Source organism: Schistocerca nitens, chromosome 11, assembly GCF_023898315.1.
Source record: "Schistocerca nitens isolate TAMUIC-IGC-003100 chromosome 11, iqSchNite1.1, whole genome shotgun sequence".
In the NCBI taxonomy this organism is placed as follows: domain Eukaryota; kingdom Metazoa; phylum Arthropoda; class Insecta; order Orthoptera; family Acrididae; genus Schistocerca; species Schistocerca nitens.
Window position 1 is genome coordinate 80715260 of NC_064624.1, and position 15485 is coordinate 80730744.

The window sequence follows — 15485 nt, forward strand, 5'->3', positions numbered from 1 at the left end:
TGCATTTCAAACATCAAAAAGGTCATTTTAAAGTCAACTTGATAAACCAAGATTCCAAAAGTATAAAACAGAAAAAAATGCTTACCAAGGAAGGAAAATGTATCGTGCTCCACACCCTCCTCCCGCCCTGTGGTGCAACTGATGTCCCTTTCCCCAAAAATGTACTCAATGGGAGCGTAATGTTGCAACCACACACACAAGTTGACCTGCTGTGAGGAAAAAACGAGTTAGTACATTTCAAACATAAAAAAGGTCATTTTAAAGTCAACTTGATAAACCAAGATGCCAAAAGTATAAAACAGAAATAATGCTCACCAAGGAAGGAGAATGTATCGCGCTCTGCACCCTCCTCCCGCCCTGTGGTGCAACTGATGTCCCTTTCTCCAAAAATGTACTCAATGGGAGCGTAATGTTGCAACCACACACACAAGTTGACCTGCTGTGAGGAAAAAACGAGTTAGTACATTTCAAACATAAAAAAGGTCATTTTAAAGTCAACTTGATAAACCAAGATTCCAAAAGTATAAAACAGAAATAATGCTCACCAAGGAAGGAGAATGTATCGCGCTCTGCACCCTCCTCCCGCCCTGTGGTGCAACTGATGTCCCTTTCTCCAAAAATGTACTCAATGGGAGCGTAATGTTGCAACCACACACACAAGTTGACCTGCTGTGAGGAAAAAACGAGTTAGTACATTTCAAACATAAAAAAGGTCATTTTAAAGTCAACTTGATAAACCAAGATTCCAAAAGTATAAAACAGAAAAAAATGCTTACCAAGGAAGGAAAATGTATCGTGCTCCACACCCTCCTCCCGCCCTGTGGTGCAACTGATGTCCCTTTCTCCAAAAATGTACTCAATGGGAGCGTAATGTTGCAACCACACTCACAAGTTGAACTGCTGTGAGGAAAAAACGAGTTAGTACATTTCAAACATAAAAAAGGTCATTTTAAAGTCAACTTGATAAACCAAGATTCCAAAAGTATAAAACAGAAAAAAATGCTTACCAAGGAAGGAAAATGTATCGTGCTCCGCACCCTCCTCCCGCCCTGTGGTGCAACTGATGTCCCTTTCCCCAAAAATGTACTCAATGGGAGCGTAATGTTGCAACCACACACACAAGTTGACCTGCTGTGGGGAAAAAACGAGTTAGTACATTTCAAACATAAAAAAGGTCATTTTAAAGTCAACTTGATAAACCAAGATTCCAAAAGTATAAAACAGAAAAAAATGCTTACCAAGGAAGGAAAATGTATCGTGCTCCACACCCTCCTCCCGCCCTGTGGTGCAACTGATGTCCCTTTCTCCAAAAATGTACTCAATGGGAGCGTAATGTTGCAACCACACACAGAAGTTGAACTGCTGTGAGGAAAAAACGAGTTAGTACATTTCAAACATAAAAAAGGTCATTTTAAAGTCAACTTGATAAACCAAGATTCCAAAAGTATAAAACAGAAATAATGCTCACCAAGGAAGGAGAATGTATCGTGCTCCACACCCTCCTCCCGCCCTGTGGTGCAACTGATGTCCCTTTCCCCAAAAATGTACTCAATGGGAGCGTAATGTTGCAACCACACACACAAGTTGACCTGCTGTGAGGAAAAAACGAGTTAGTACATTTCAAACATAAAAAAGGTCATTTTAAAGTCAACTTGTTAAACCAAGATTCCAAAAGTATAAAACAGAAAAAAATGCTTACCAAGGAAGGAAAATGTATCGTGCTCCACACCCTCCTCCCGCCCTGTGGTGCAACTGATGTCCCTTTCTCCAAAAATGTACTCAATGGGAGCGTAATGTTGCAACCACACACACAAGTTGACCTGCTGTGAGGAAAAAACGAGTTAGTACATTTCAAACATAAAAAAGGTCATTTTAAAGTCAACTTGATAAACCAAGATTCCAAAAGTATAAAACAGAAAAAAATGCTTACCAAGGAAGGAAAATGTATCGTGCTCCACACCCTCCTCCCGCCCTGTGGTGCAACTGATGTCCCTTTCTCCAAAAATGTACTCAATGGGAGCGTAATGTTGCAACCACACACACAAGTTGACCTGCTGTGAGGAAAAAACGAGTTAGTACATTTCAAACATAAAAAAGGTCATTTTAAAGTCAACTTGTTAAACCAAGATTCCAAAAGTATAAAACAGAAATAATGCTCACCAAGGAAGGAGAATGTATCGTGCTCCACACCCTCCTCCCGCCCTGTGGTGCAACTGATGTCCCTTTCCCCAAAAATGTACTCAATGGGAGCGTAATGTTGCAACCACACACACAAGTTGACCTGCTGTGAGGAAAAAACGAGTTAGTACATTTCAAACATAAAAAAGGTCATTTTAAAGTCAACTTGTTAAACCAAGATTCCAAAAGTATAAAACAGAAATAATGCTTACCAAGGAAGGAAAATGTATCGTGCTCCACACCCTCCTCCCGCCCTGTGGTGCAACTGATGTCCCTTTCCCCAAAAATGTACTCAATGGGAGCGTAATGTTGCAACCACACACACAAGTTGACCTGCTGTGAGGAAAAAACGAGTTAGTACATTTCAAACATAAAAAAGGTCATTTTAAAGTCAACTTGATAAACCAAGATTCCAAAAGTATAAAACAGAAATAATGCTCACCAAGGAAGGAGAATGTATCGTGCTCCACACCCTCCTCCCGCCCTGTGGTGCAACTGATGTCCCTTTCCCCAAAAATGTACTCAATGGGAGCGTAATGTTGCAACCACACACACAAGTTGACCTGCTGTGAGGAAAAAACGAGTTAGTACATTTCAAACATAAAAAAGGTCATTTTAAAGTCAACTTGTTAAACCAAGATTCCAAAAGTATAAAACAGAAATAATGCTTACCAAGGAAGGAAAATGTATCGTGCTCCACACCCTCCTCCCGCCCTGTGGTGCAACTGATGTCCCTTTCCCCAAAAATGTACTCAATGGGAGCGTAATGTTGCAACCACACACACAAGTTGACCTGCTGTGAGGAAAAAACGAGTTAGTACATTTCAAACATAAAAAAGGTCATTTTAAAGTCAACTTGATAAACCAAGATTCAAAAAGTATAAAACAGAAATAATGCTCACCAAGGAAGGAGAATGTATCGTGCTCCACACCCTCCTCCCGCCCTGTGGTGCAACTGATGTCCCTTTCCCCAAAAATGTACTCAATGGGAGCGTAATGTTGCAACCACACACACAAGTTGACCTGCTGTGAGGAAAAAACGAGTTAGTACATTTCAAACATAAAAAAGGTCATTTTAAAGTCAACTTGTTAAACCAAGATTCCAAAAGTATAAAACAGAAAAAAATGCTTACCAAGGAAGGAAAATGTATCGTGCTCCACACCCTCCTCCCGCCCTGTGGTGCAACTGATGTCCCTTTCTCCAAAAATGTACTCAATGGGAGCGTAATGTTGCAACCACACACACAAGTTGACCTGCTGTGAGGAAAAAACGAGTTAGTACATTTCAAACATAAAAAAGGTCATTTTAAAGTCAACTTGATAAACCAAGATTCCAAAAGTATAAAACAGAAAAAAATGCTTACCAAGGAAGGAAAATGTATCGCGCTCTGCACCCTCCTCCCGCCCTGTGGTGCAACTGATGTCCCTTTCTCCAAAAATGTACTCAATGGGAGCGTAATGTTGCAACCACACACACAAGTTGACCTGCTGTGAGGAAAAAACGAGTTAGTACATTTCAAACATAAAAAAGGTCATTTTAAAGTCAACTTGATAAACCAAAATTCCAAAAGTATAAAACAGAAAAAAATGCTTACCATGGAAGGAAAATATATCGTGCTCCGCACCCTCCTCCCGCCCTGTGGTGCAACTGATGTCCCTTTCCCCAAAAATGAACTCAATGGGAGCGTAATGTTGCAACCACACACACAAGTTGACCTGCTGTGAGGAAAAAACGAGTTAGTACATTTCAAACATAAAAAAGGTCATTTTAAAGTCAACTTGATAAACCAAGATTCCAAAAGTATAAAACAGAAAAAAATGCTTACCAAGGAAGGAAAATGTATCGTGCTCCACACCCTCCTCCCGCCCTGTGGTGCAACTGATGTCCCTTTCTCCAAAACTGTACTCAATGGGAGCGTAATGTTGCAACCACACACACAAGTTGAACTGCTGTGAGGAAAAAACGAGTTAGTACATTTCAAACATAAAAAAGGTCATTTTAAAGTCAACTTCATAAACCAAGATTCCAAAAGTATAAAACAGAAATAATGCTCACCAAGGAAGGAGAATGTACCGTGCTCCACACCCTCCTCCCGCCCTGTGGTGCAACTGATGTCCCTTTCCCCAAAAATGTACTCAATGGGAGCGTAATGTTGCAACCACACACACAAGTTGACCTGCTGTGAGGAAAAAACGAGTTAGTACATTTCAAACATAAAAAAGGTCATTTTAAAGTCAACTTGATAAACCAAGATTCCAAAAGTATAAAACAGAAAAAAATGCTTACCAAGGAAGGAGAATGTATCGTGCTCCACACCCTCCTCCCGCCCTGTGGTGCAACTGATGTCCCTTTCCCCAAAAATGTACGCAATGGGAGCATAATGTTGCAACCACACACACAAGTTGACCTGCTGTGAGGAAAAAACGAGTTAGTACATTTCAAACATAAAAAAGGTCATTTTAAAGTCAACTTGATAAACCAAGATTCCAAAAGTATAAAACAGAAATAATGCTCACCAAGGAAGGAGAATGTATCGCGCTCTGCACCCTCCTCCCGCCCTGTGGTGCAACTGATGTCAGTTTCTCCAAAAATGTACTCAATGGGAGCGTAATGTTGCAACCACACACACAAGTTGACCTGCTGTGAGGAAAAAACGAGTTAGTACATTTCAAACATAAAAAAGGTCATTTTAAAGTCAACTTGATAAACCAAGATTCCAAAAGTATAAAACAGAAAAAAATGCTTACCAAGGAAGGAAAATGTATCGTGCTCCGCACCCTCCTCCCGCCCTGTGGTGCAACTGATGTCCCTTTCCCCAAAAATGTACTCAATGGGAGCGTAATGTTGCAACCACACACACAAGTTGACCTGCTGTGAGGAAAAAACGAGTTAGTACATTTCAAACATAAAAAAGGTCATTTTAAAGTCAACTTGATAAACCAAGATTCCAAAAGTATAAAACAGAAAAAAATGCTTACCAAGGAAGGAAAATGTATCGTGCTCCACACCCTCCTCCCGCCCTGTGGTGCAACTGATGTCCCTTTCTCCAAAAATGTACTCAATGGGAGCGTAATGTTGCAACCACACACACAAGTTGAACTGCTGTGAGGAAAAAACGAGTTAGTACATTTCAAACATAAAAAAGGTCATTTTAAAGTCAACTTGATAAACCAAGATTCCAAAAGTATAAAACAGAAAAAAATGCTTACCAAGGAAGGAAAATGTATCGTGCTCCACACCCTCCTCCCGCCCTGTGGTGCAACTGATGTCCCTTTCTCCAAAAATGTACTCAATGGGAGCGTAATGTTGCAACCACACACACAAGTTGACCTGCTGTGAGGAAAAAACGAGTTAGTACATTTCAAACATAAAAAAGGTCATTTTAAAGTCAACTTGATAAACCAAGATTCCAAAAGTATAAAACAGAAAAAAATGCTTACCAAGGAAGGAAAATGTATCGTGCTCCGCACCCTCCTCCCGCCCTGTGGTGCAACTGATGTCCCTTTCCCCAAAAATGTACTCAATGGGAGCGTAATGTTGCAACCACACACACAAGTTGAACTGCTGTGAGGAAAAAACGAGTTAGTACATTTCAAACATAAAAAAGGTCATTTTAAAGTTAACTTGATAAACCAAGATTCCAAAAGTATAAAACAGAAAAAAATGCTTACCAAGGAAGGAAAATGTATCGTGCTCCACACCTCCTCCCGCCCTGTGGTGCAACTGATGTCCCTTTCTCCAAAAATGTACTCAATGGGAGCGTAATGTTGCAACCACACACACAAGTTGAACTGCTGTGAGGATAAAACGAGTTAGTACATTTCAAACATAAAAAAGGTCATTTTAAAGTCAACTTGATAAACCAAGATTCCAAAAGTATAAAACAGAAAAAAATGCTTACCAAGGAAGGAAAATGTATCGTGCTCCGCACCCTCCTCCCGCCCTGTGGTGCAACTGATGTCCCTTTCCCCAAAAATGTACTCAATGGGAGCGTAATGTTGCAACCACACACACAAGTTGACCTGCTGTGAGGAAAAAACGAGTTAGTACGTTTCAAACATAAAAAAGGTCATTTTAAAGTCAACTTGATAAACCAAGATTCCAAAAGTATAAAACAGAAAAAAATGCTTACCAAGGAAGGAAAATGTATCGTGCTCCACACCCTCCTCCCGCCCTGTGGTGCAACTGATGTCCCTTTCTCCAAAAATGTACTCAATGGGAGCGTAATGTTGCAACCACACACACAAGTTGAACTGCTGTGAGGAAAAAACGAGTTAGTACATTTCAAACATAAAAAAGGTCATTTTAAAGTCAACTTGATAAACCAAGATTCCAAAAGTATAAAACAGAAAAAAATGCTTACCAAGGAAGGAAAATGTATCGTGCTCCGCACCCTCCTCCCGCCCTGTGGTGCAACTGATGTCCCTTTCCCCAAAAATGTACTCAATGGGAGCGTAATGTTGCAACCACACACACAAGTTGACCTGCTGTGAGGAAAAAACGAGTTAGTACGTTTCAAACATAAAAAAGGTCATTTTAAAGTCAACTTGATAAACCAAGATTCCAAAAGTATAAAACAGAAAAAAATGCTTACCAAGGAAGGAAAATGTATCGCGCTCTGCACCCTCCTCCCGCCCTGTGGTGCAACTGATGTCCCTTTCTCCAAAAATGTACTCAATGGGAGCGTAATGTTGCAACCACACACACAAGTTGACCTGCTGTGAGGAAAAAACGAGTTAGTACATTTCAAACATAAAAAAGGTCATTTTAAAGTCAACTTCATAAACCAAAATTCCAAAAGTATAAAACAGAAAAAAATGCTTACCATGGAAGGAAAATATATCGTGCTCCGCACCCTCCTCCCGCCCTGTGGTGCAACTGATGTCCCTTTCCCCAAAAATGAACTCAATGGGAGCGTAATGTTGCAACCACACACACAAGTTGACCTGCTGTGAGGAAAAAACGAGTTAGTACATTTCAAACATAAAAAAGGTCATTTTAAAGTCAACTTGATAAACCAAGATTCCAAAAGTATAAAACAGAAAAAAATGCTTACCAAGGAAGGAAAATGTATCGTGCTCCACACCCTCCTCCCGCCCTGTGGTGCAACTGATGTCCCTTTCTCCAAAAATGTACTCAATGGGAGCGTAATGTTGCAACCACACACACAAGTTGAACTGCTGTGAGGAAAAAACGAGTTAGTACATTTCAAACATAAAAAAGGTCATTTTAAAGTCAACTTCATAAACCAAGATTCCAAAAGTATAAAACAGAAATAATGCTCACCAAGGAAGGAGAATGTACCGTGCTCCACACCCTCCTCCCGCCCTGTGGTGCAACTGATGTCCCTTTCCCCAAAAATGTACTCAATGGGAGCGTAATGTTGCAACCACACACACAAGTTGACCTGCTGTGAGGAAAAAACGAGTTAGTACATTTCAAACATAAAAAAGGTCATTTTAAAGTCAACTTGATAAACCAAGATTCCAAAAGTATAAAACAGAAAAAAATGCTTACCAAGGAAGGAGAATGTATCGTGCTCCACACCCTCCTCCCGCCCTGTGGTGCAACTGATGTCCCTTTCCCCAAAAATGTACGCAATGGGAGCGTAATGTTGCAACCACACACACAAGTTCACCTGCTGTGAGGAAAAAACGAGTTAGTACATTTCAAACAAAAAAAGGTCATTTTAAAGTCAACTTGATAAACCAAGATTCCAAAAGTATAAAACAGAAATAATGCTCACCAAGGAAGGAGAATGTATCGCGCTCTGCACCCTCCTCCCGCCCTGTGGTGCAACTGATGTCAGTTTCTCCAAAAATGTACTCAATGGGAGCGTAATGTTGCAACCACACACACAAGTTGACCTGCTGTGAGGAAAAAACGAGTTAGTACGTTTCAAACATAAAAAAGGTCATTTTAAAGTCAACTTGATAAACCAAGATTCCAAAAGTATAAAACAGAAAAAAATGCTTACCAAGGAAGGAAAATGTATCGTGCTCCGCACCCTCCTCCCGCCCTGTGGTGCAACTGATGTCCCTTTCCCCAAAAATGTACTCAATGGGAGCGTAATGTTGCAACCACACACACAAGTTGACCTGCTGTGAGGAAAAAACGAGTTAGTACATTTCAAACATAAAAAAGGTCATTTTAAAGTCAACTTGATAAACCAAGATTCCAAAAGTATAAAACAGAAAAAAATGCTTACCAAGGAAGGAAAATGTATCGTGCTCCACACCCTCCTCCCGCCCTGTGGTGCAACTGATGTCCCTTTCTCCAAAAATGTACTCAATGGGAGCGTAATGTTGCAACCACACACACAAGTTGAACTGCTGTGAGGAAAAAACGAGTTAGTACATTTCAAACATAAAAAAGGTCATTTTAAAGTCAACTTGATAAACCAAGATTCCAAAAGTATAAAACAGAAAAAAATGCTTACCAAGGAAGGAAAATGTATCGTGCTCCACACCCTCCTCCCGCCCTGTGGTGCAACTGATGTCCCTTTCTCCAAAAATGTACTCAATGGGAGCGTAATGTTGCAACCACACACACAAGTTGACCTGCTGTGAGGAAAAAACGAGTTAGTACATTTCAAACATAAAAAAGGTCATTTTAAAGTCAACTTGATAAACCAAGATTCCAAAAGTATAAAACAGAAAAAAATGCTTACCAAGGAAGGAAAATGTATCGTGCTCCGCACCCTCCTCCCGCCCTGTGGTGCAACTGATGTCCCTTTCCCCAAAAATGTACTCAATGGGAGCGTAATGTTGCAACCACACACACAAGTTGAACTGCTGTGAGGAAAAAACGAGTTAGTACATTTCAAACATAAAAAAGGTCATTTTAAAGTCAACTTGATAAACCAAGATTCCAAAAGTATAAAACAGAAAAAAATGCTTACCAAGGAAGGAAAATGTATCGTGCTCCACACCTCCTCCCGCCCTGTGGTGCAACTGATGTCCCTTTCTCCAAAAATGTACTCAATGGGAGCGTAATGTTGCAACCACACACACAAGTTGAACTGCTGTGAGGATAAAACGAGTTAGTACATTTCAAACATAAAAAAGGTCATTTTAAAGTCAACTTGATAAACCAAGATTCCAAAAGTATAAAACAGAAAAAAATGCTTACCAAGGAAGGAAAATGTATCGTGCTCCGCACCCTCCTTCCGCCCTGTGGTGCAACTGATGTCCCTTTCCCCAAAAATGTACTCAATGGGAGCGTAATGTTGCAACCACACACACAAGTTGACCTGCTGTGAGGAAAAAACGAGTTAGTACGTTTCAAACATAAAAAAGGTCATTTTAAAGTCAACTTGATAAACCAAGATTCCAAAAGTATAAAACAGAAAAAAATGCTTACCAAGGAAGGAAAATGTATCGTGCTCCACACCCTCCTCCCGCCCTGTGGTGCAACTGATGTCCCTTTCTCCAAAAATGTACTCAATGGGAGCGTAATGTTGCAACCACACACACAAGTTGAACTGCTGTGAGGAAAAAACGAGTTAGTACATTTCAAACATAAAAAAGGTCATTTTAAAGTCAACTTGATAAACCAAGATTCCAAAAGTATAAAACAGAAAAAAATGCTTACCAAGGAAGGAAAATGTATCGTGCTCCGCACCCTCCTCCCGCCCTGTGGTGCAACTGATGTCCCTTTCCCCAAAAATGTACTCAATGGGAGCGTAATGTTGCAACCACACACACAAGTTGACCTGCTGTGAGGAAAAAACGAGTTAGTACGTTTCAAACATAAAAAAGGTCATTTTAAAGTCAACTTGATAAACCAAGATTCCAAAAGTATAAAACAGAAAAAAATGCTTACCAAGGAAGGAAAATGTATCGTGCTCCACACCCTCCTCCCGCCCTGTGGTGCAACTGATGTCCCTTTCTCCAAAAATGTACTCAATGGGAGCGTAATGTTGCAACCACACACACAAGTTGAACTGCTGTGAGGAAAAAACGAGTTAGTACATTTCAAACATAAAAAAGGTCATTTTAAAGTCAATTTGATAAACCAAGATTCCAAAAGTATAAAACAGAAAAAAATGCTTACCAAGGAAGGAAAATGTATCGTGCTCCGCACCCTCCTCCCGCCCTATGGTGCAACTGATGTCCCTTTCCCCAAAAATGTACTCAATGGGAGCGTAATGTTGCAACCACACACACAAGTTGACCTGCTGTGAGGAAAAAACGAGTTAGTACGTTTCAAACATAAAAAAGGTCATTTTAAAGTCAACTTGATAAACCAAGATTCCAAAAGTATAAAACAGAAAAAAATGCTTACCAAGGAAGGAAAATGTATCGTGCTCCACACCCTCCTCCCGCCCTGTGGTGCAACTGATGTCCCTTTCTCCAAAAATGTACTCAATGGGAGCGTAATGTTGCAACCACACACACAAGTTGAACTGCTGTGAGGAAAAAACGAGTTAGTACATTTCAAACATAAAAAAGGTCATTTTAAAGTCAACTTGATAAACCAAGATTCCAAAAGTATAAAACAGAAAAAAATGCTTACCAAGGAAGGAAAATGTATCGTGCTCCACACCCTCCTCCCGCCCTGTGGTGCAACTGATGTCCCTTTCCCCAAAAATGTACTCAATGGGAGCGTAATGTTGCAACCACACACACAAGTTGAACTGCTGTGAGGAAAAAACGAGTTAGTACATTTCAAACATAAAAAAGGTCATTTTAAAGTCAACTTGATAAACCAAGATTCCAAAAGTATAAAACAGAAAAAAATGCTTACCAAGGAAGGAAAATGTATCGTGCTCCGCACCCTCCTCCCGCCCTGTGGTGCAACTGATGTCCCTTTCCCCAAAAATGTACTCAATGGGAGCGTAATGTTGCAACCACACACACAAGTTGACCTGCTGTGAGGAAAAAACGAGTTAGTACGTTTCAAACATAAAAAAGGTCATTTTAAAGTCAACTTGATAAACCAAGATTCCAAAAGTATAAAACAGAAAAAAATGCTTACCAAGGAAGGAAAATGTATCGTGCTCCACACCCTCCTCCCGCCCTGTGGTGCAACTGATGTCCCTTTCTCCAAAAATGTACTCAATGGGAGCGTAATGTTGCAACCACACACACAAGTTGAACTGCTGTGAGGAAAAAACGAGTTAGTACATTTCAAACATAAAAAAGGTCATTTTAAAGTCAACTTGATAAACCAAGATTCCAAAAGTATAAAACAGAAAAAAATGCTTACCAAGGAAGGAAAATGTATCGTGCTCCGCACCCTCCTCCCGCCCTGTGGTGCAACTGATGTCCCTTTCCCCAAAAATGTACTCAATGGGAGCGTAATGTTGCAACCACACACACAAGTTGACCTGCTGTGAGGAAAAAACGAGTTAGTACATTTCAAACATAAAAAAGGTCATTTTAAAGTCAACTTGATAAACCAAGATTCCAAAAGTATAAAACAGAAAAAAATGCTTACCAAGGAAGGAAAATGTATCGTGCTCCACACCCTCCTCCCGCCCTGTGGTGCAACTGATGTCCCTTTCTCCAAAAATGTACTCAATGGGAGCGTAATGTTGCAACCACACACACAAGTTGACCTGCTGTGAGGAAAAAACGAGTTAGTACATTTCAAACATAAAAAAGGTCATTTTAAAGTCAACTTGATAAACCAAGATTCCAAAAGTATAAAACAGAAAAAAATGCTTACCAAGGAAGGAAAATGTATCGTGCTCCGCAACCTCCTCCCGCCCTGTCGTGCAACTGATGTCCCTTTCCCCAAAAATGTACTCAATGGGATCGTAATGTTGCAACCACACACACAAGTTGACCTGCTGTGAGGAAAAAACGAGTTAGTACATTTCAAACATAAAAAAGGTCATTTTAAAGTCAACTTGATAAACCAAGATTCCAAAAGTATAAAACAGAAAAAAATGCTTACCAAGGAAGGAAAATGTATCGTGCTCCACACCCTCCTCCCGCCCTGTGGTGCAACTGATGTCCCTTTCTCCAAAAATGTACTCAATGGGAGCGTAATGTTGCAACCACACACACAAGTTGAACTGCTGTGAGGAAAAAACGAGTTAGTACATTTCAAACATAAAAAAGGTCATTTTAAAGTCAACTTGATAAACCAAGATTCCAAAAGTATAAAACAGAAATAATGCTCACCAAGGAAGGAGAATGTATCGTGCTCCACACCCTCCTCCCGCCCTGTGGTGCAACTGATGTCCCTTTCCCCAAAAATGTACTCAATGGGAGCGTAATGTTGCAACCACACACACAAGTTGACCTGCTGTGAGGAAAAAACGAGTTAGTACATTTCAAACATAAAAAAGTTCATTTTAAAGTCAACTTGATAAACCAAGATTCCAAAAGTATAAAACAGAAATAATGCTCACCAAGGAAGGAGAATGTATCGTGCTCCACACTCTCCTCCCGCAGTGTGGTGCAACTGATGTCCCTTTCCCCAAAAATGTACTCAATGGGAGCGTAATGTTGCAACCACACACACAAGTTGACCTGCTGTGAGGAAAAAACGAGTTAGTACATTTCAAACATAAAAAAGGTCATTTTAAAGTCAACTTGATAAACCAAGATTCCAAAAGTATAAAACAGAAAAAAATGCTTACCAAGGAAGGAGAATGTATCGTGCTCCGCACCCTCCTCCCGCCCTGTGGTGCAACTGATGTCCCTTTCCCCAAAAATGTACTCAATGGGAGCGTAATGTTGCAACCACACACACAAGTTGACCTGCTGTGAGGAAAAAACGAGTTAGTACATTTCAAACATAAAAAAGGTCATTTTAAAGTCAACTTGATAAACCAAGATTCCAAAAGTATAAAACAGAAAAAAATGCTTACCAAGGAAGGAAAATGTATCGTGCTCCGCACCCTCCTCCCGCCCTGTGGTGCAACTGATGTCCCTTTCCCCAAAAATGTACTCAATGGGAGCGTAATGTTGCAACCACACACACAAGTTGACCTGCTGTGAGGAAAAAACGAGTTAGTACATTTCAAACATAAAAAAGGTCATTTTAAAGTCAACTTGATAAACCAAGATTCCAAAAGTATAAAACAGAAAAAAATGCTTACCAAGGAAGGAAAATGTATCGTGCTCCACACCCTCCTCCCGCCCTGTGGTCCAACTGATGTCCCTTTCTCCAAAAATGTACTCAATGGGAGCGTAATGTTGCAACCACACACACAAGTTGACCTGCTGTGAGGAAAAAACGAGTTAGTACGTTTCAAACATAAAAAAGGTCATTTTAAAGTCAACTTGATAAACCAAGATTCCAAAAGTATAAAACAGAAAAAAATGCTTACCAAGGAAGGAAAATGTATCGTGCTCCACACCCTCCTCCCGCCCTGTGGTGCAACTGATGTCCCTTTCTCCAAAAATGTACTCAATGGGAGCGTAATGTTGCAACCACACACACAAGTTGAACTGCTGTGAGGAAAAAACGAGTTAGTACATTTCAAACATAAAAAAGGTCATTTTAAAGTCAACTTGATAAACCAAGATTCCAAAAGTATAAAACAGAAAAAAATGCTTACCAAGGAAGGAAAATGTATCGTGCTCCACACCCTCCTCCCGCCCTGTGGTGCAACTGATGTCCCTTTCTCCAAAAATGTACTCAATGGGAGCGTAATGTTGCAACCACACACACAAGTTGAACTACTGTGAGGAAAAAACGAGTTAGTACATTTCAAACATAAAAAAGGTCATTTTAAAGTCAACTTGATAAACCAAGATTCCAAAAGTATAAAACAGAAAAAAATGTTTACCAAGGAAGGAAAATGTATCGTGCTCCGCACCCTCCTCCCGCCCTGTGGTGCAACTGATGTCCCTTTCCCCAAAAATGTACTCAATGGGAGCGTAATGTTGCAACCACACACACAAGTTGAACTGCTGTGAGGAAAAAACGAGTTAGTACATTTCAAACATAAAAAAGGTCATTTTAAAGTCAACTTGATAAACCAAGATTCCAAAAGTATAAAACAGAAAAAAATGCTTACCAAGGAAGGAAAATGTATCGTGCTCCGCACCCTCCTCCCGCCCTGTGGTGCAACTGATGTCCCTTTCCCCAAAAATGTACTCAATGGGAGCGTAATGTTGCAACCACACACACAAGTTGACCTGCTGTGAGGAAAAAACGAGTTAGTACGTTTCAAACATAAAAAAGGTCATTTTAAAGTCAACTTGATAAACCAAGATTCCAAAAGTATAAAACAGAAAAAAATGCTTACCAAGGAAGGAAAATGTATCGTGCTCCACACCCTCCTCCCGCCCTGTGGTGCAACTGATGTCCCTTTCTCCAAAAATGTACTCAATGGGAGCGTAATGTTGCAACCACACACACAAGTTGAACTGCTGTGAGGAAAAAACGAGTTAGTACATTTCAAACATAAAAAAGGTCATTTTAAAGTCAACTTGATAAACCAAGATTCCAAAAGTATAAAACAGAAAAAAATGCTTACCAAGGAAGGAAAATGTATCGTGCTCCGCACCCTCCTCCCGCCCTGTGGTGCAACTGATGTCCCTTTCCCCAAAAATGTACTCAATGGGAGCGTAATGTTGCAACCACACACACAAGTTGACCTGCTGTGAGGAAAAAACGAGTTAGTACATTTCAAACATAAAAAAGGTCATTTTAAAGTCAACTTGATAAACCAAGATTCCAAAAGTATAAAACAGAAAAAAATGCTTACCAAGGAAGGAAAATGTATCGTGCTCCACACCCTCCTCCCGCCCTGTGGTGCAACTGATGTCCCTTTCTCCAAAAATGTACTCAATGGGAGCGTAATGTTGCAACCACACACACAAGTTGACCTGCTGTGAGGAAAAAACGAGTTAGTACATTTCAAACATAAAAAAGGTCATTTTAAAGTCAACTTGATAAACCAAGATTCCAAAAGTATAAAACAGAAAAAAATGCTTACCAAGGAAGGAAAATGTATCGTGCTCCGCAACCTCCTCCCGCCCTGTGGTGCAACTGATGTCCCTTTCCCCAAAAATGTACTCAATGGGATCGTAATGTTGCAACCACACACACAAGTTGACCTGCTGTGAGGAAAAAACGAGTTAGTACATTTCAAACATAAAAAAGGTCATTTTAAAGTCAACTTGATAAACCAAGATTCCAAAAGTATAAAACAGAAAAAAATGCTTACCAAGGAAGGAAAATGTATCGTGCTCCACACCCTCCTCCCGCCCTGTGGTGCAACTGATGTCCCTTTCTCCAAAAATGTACTCAATGGGAGCGTAATGTTGCAACCACACACACAAGTTGAACTGCTGTGAGGAAAAAACGAGTTAGTACATTTCAAACATAAAAAAGGTCA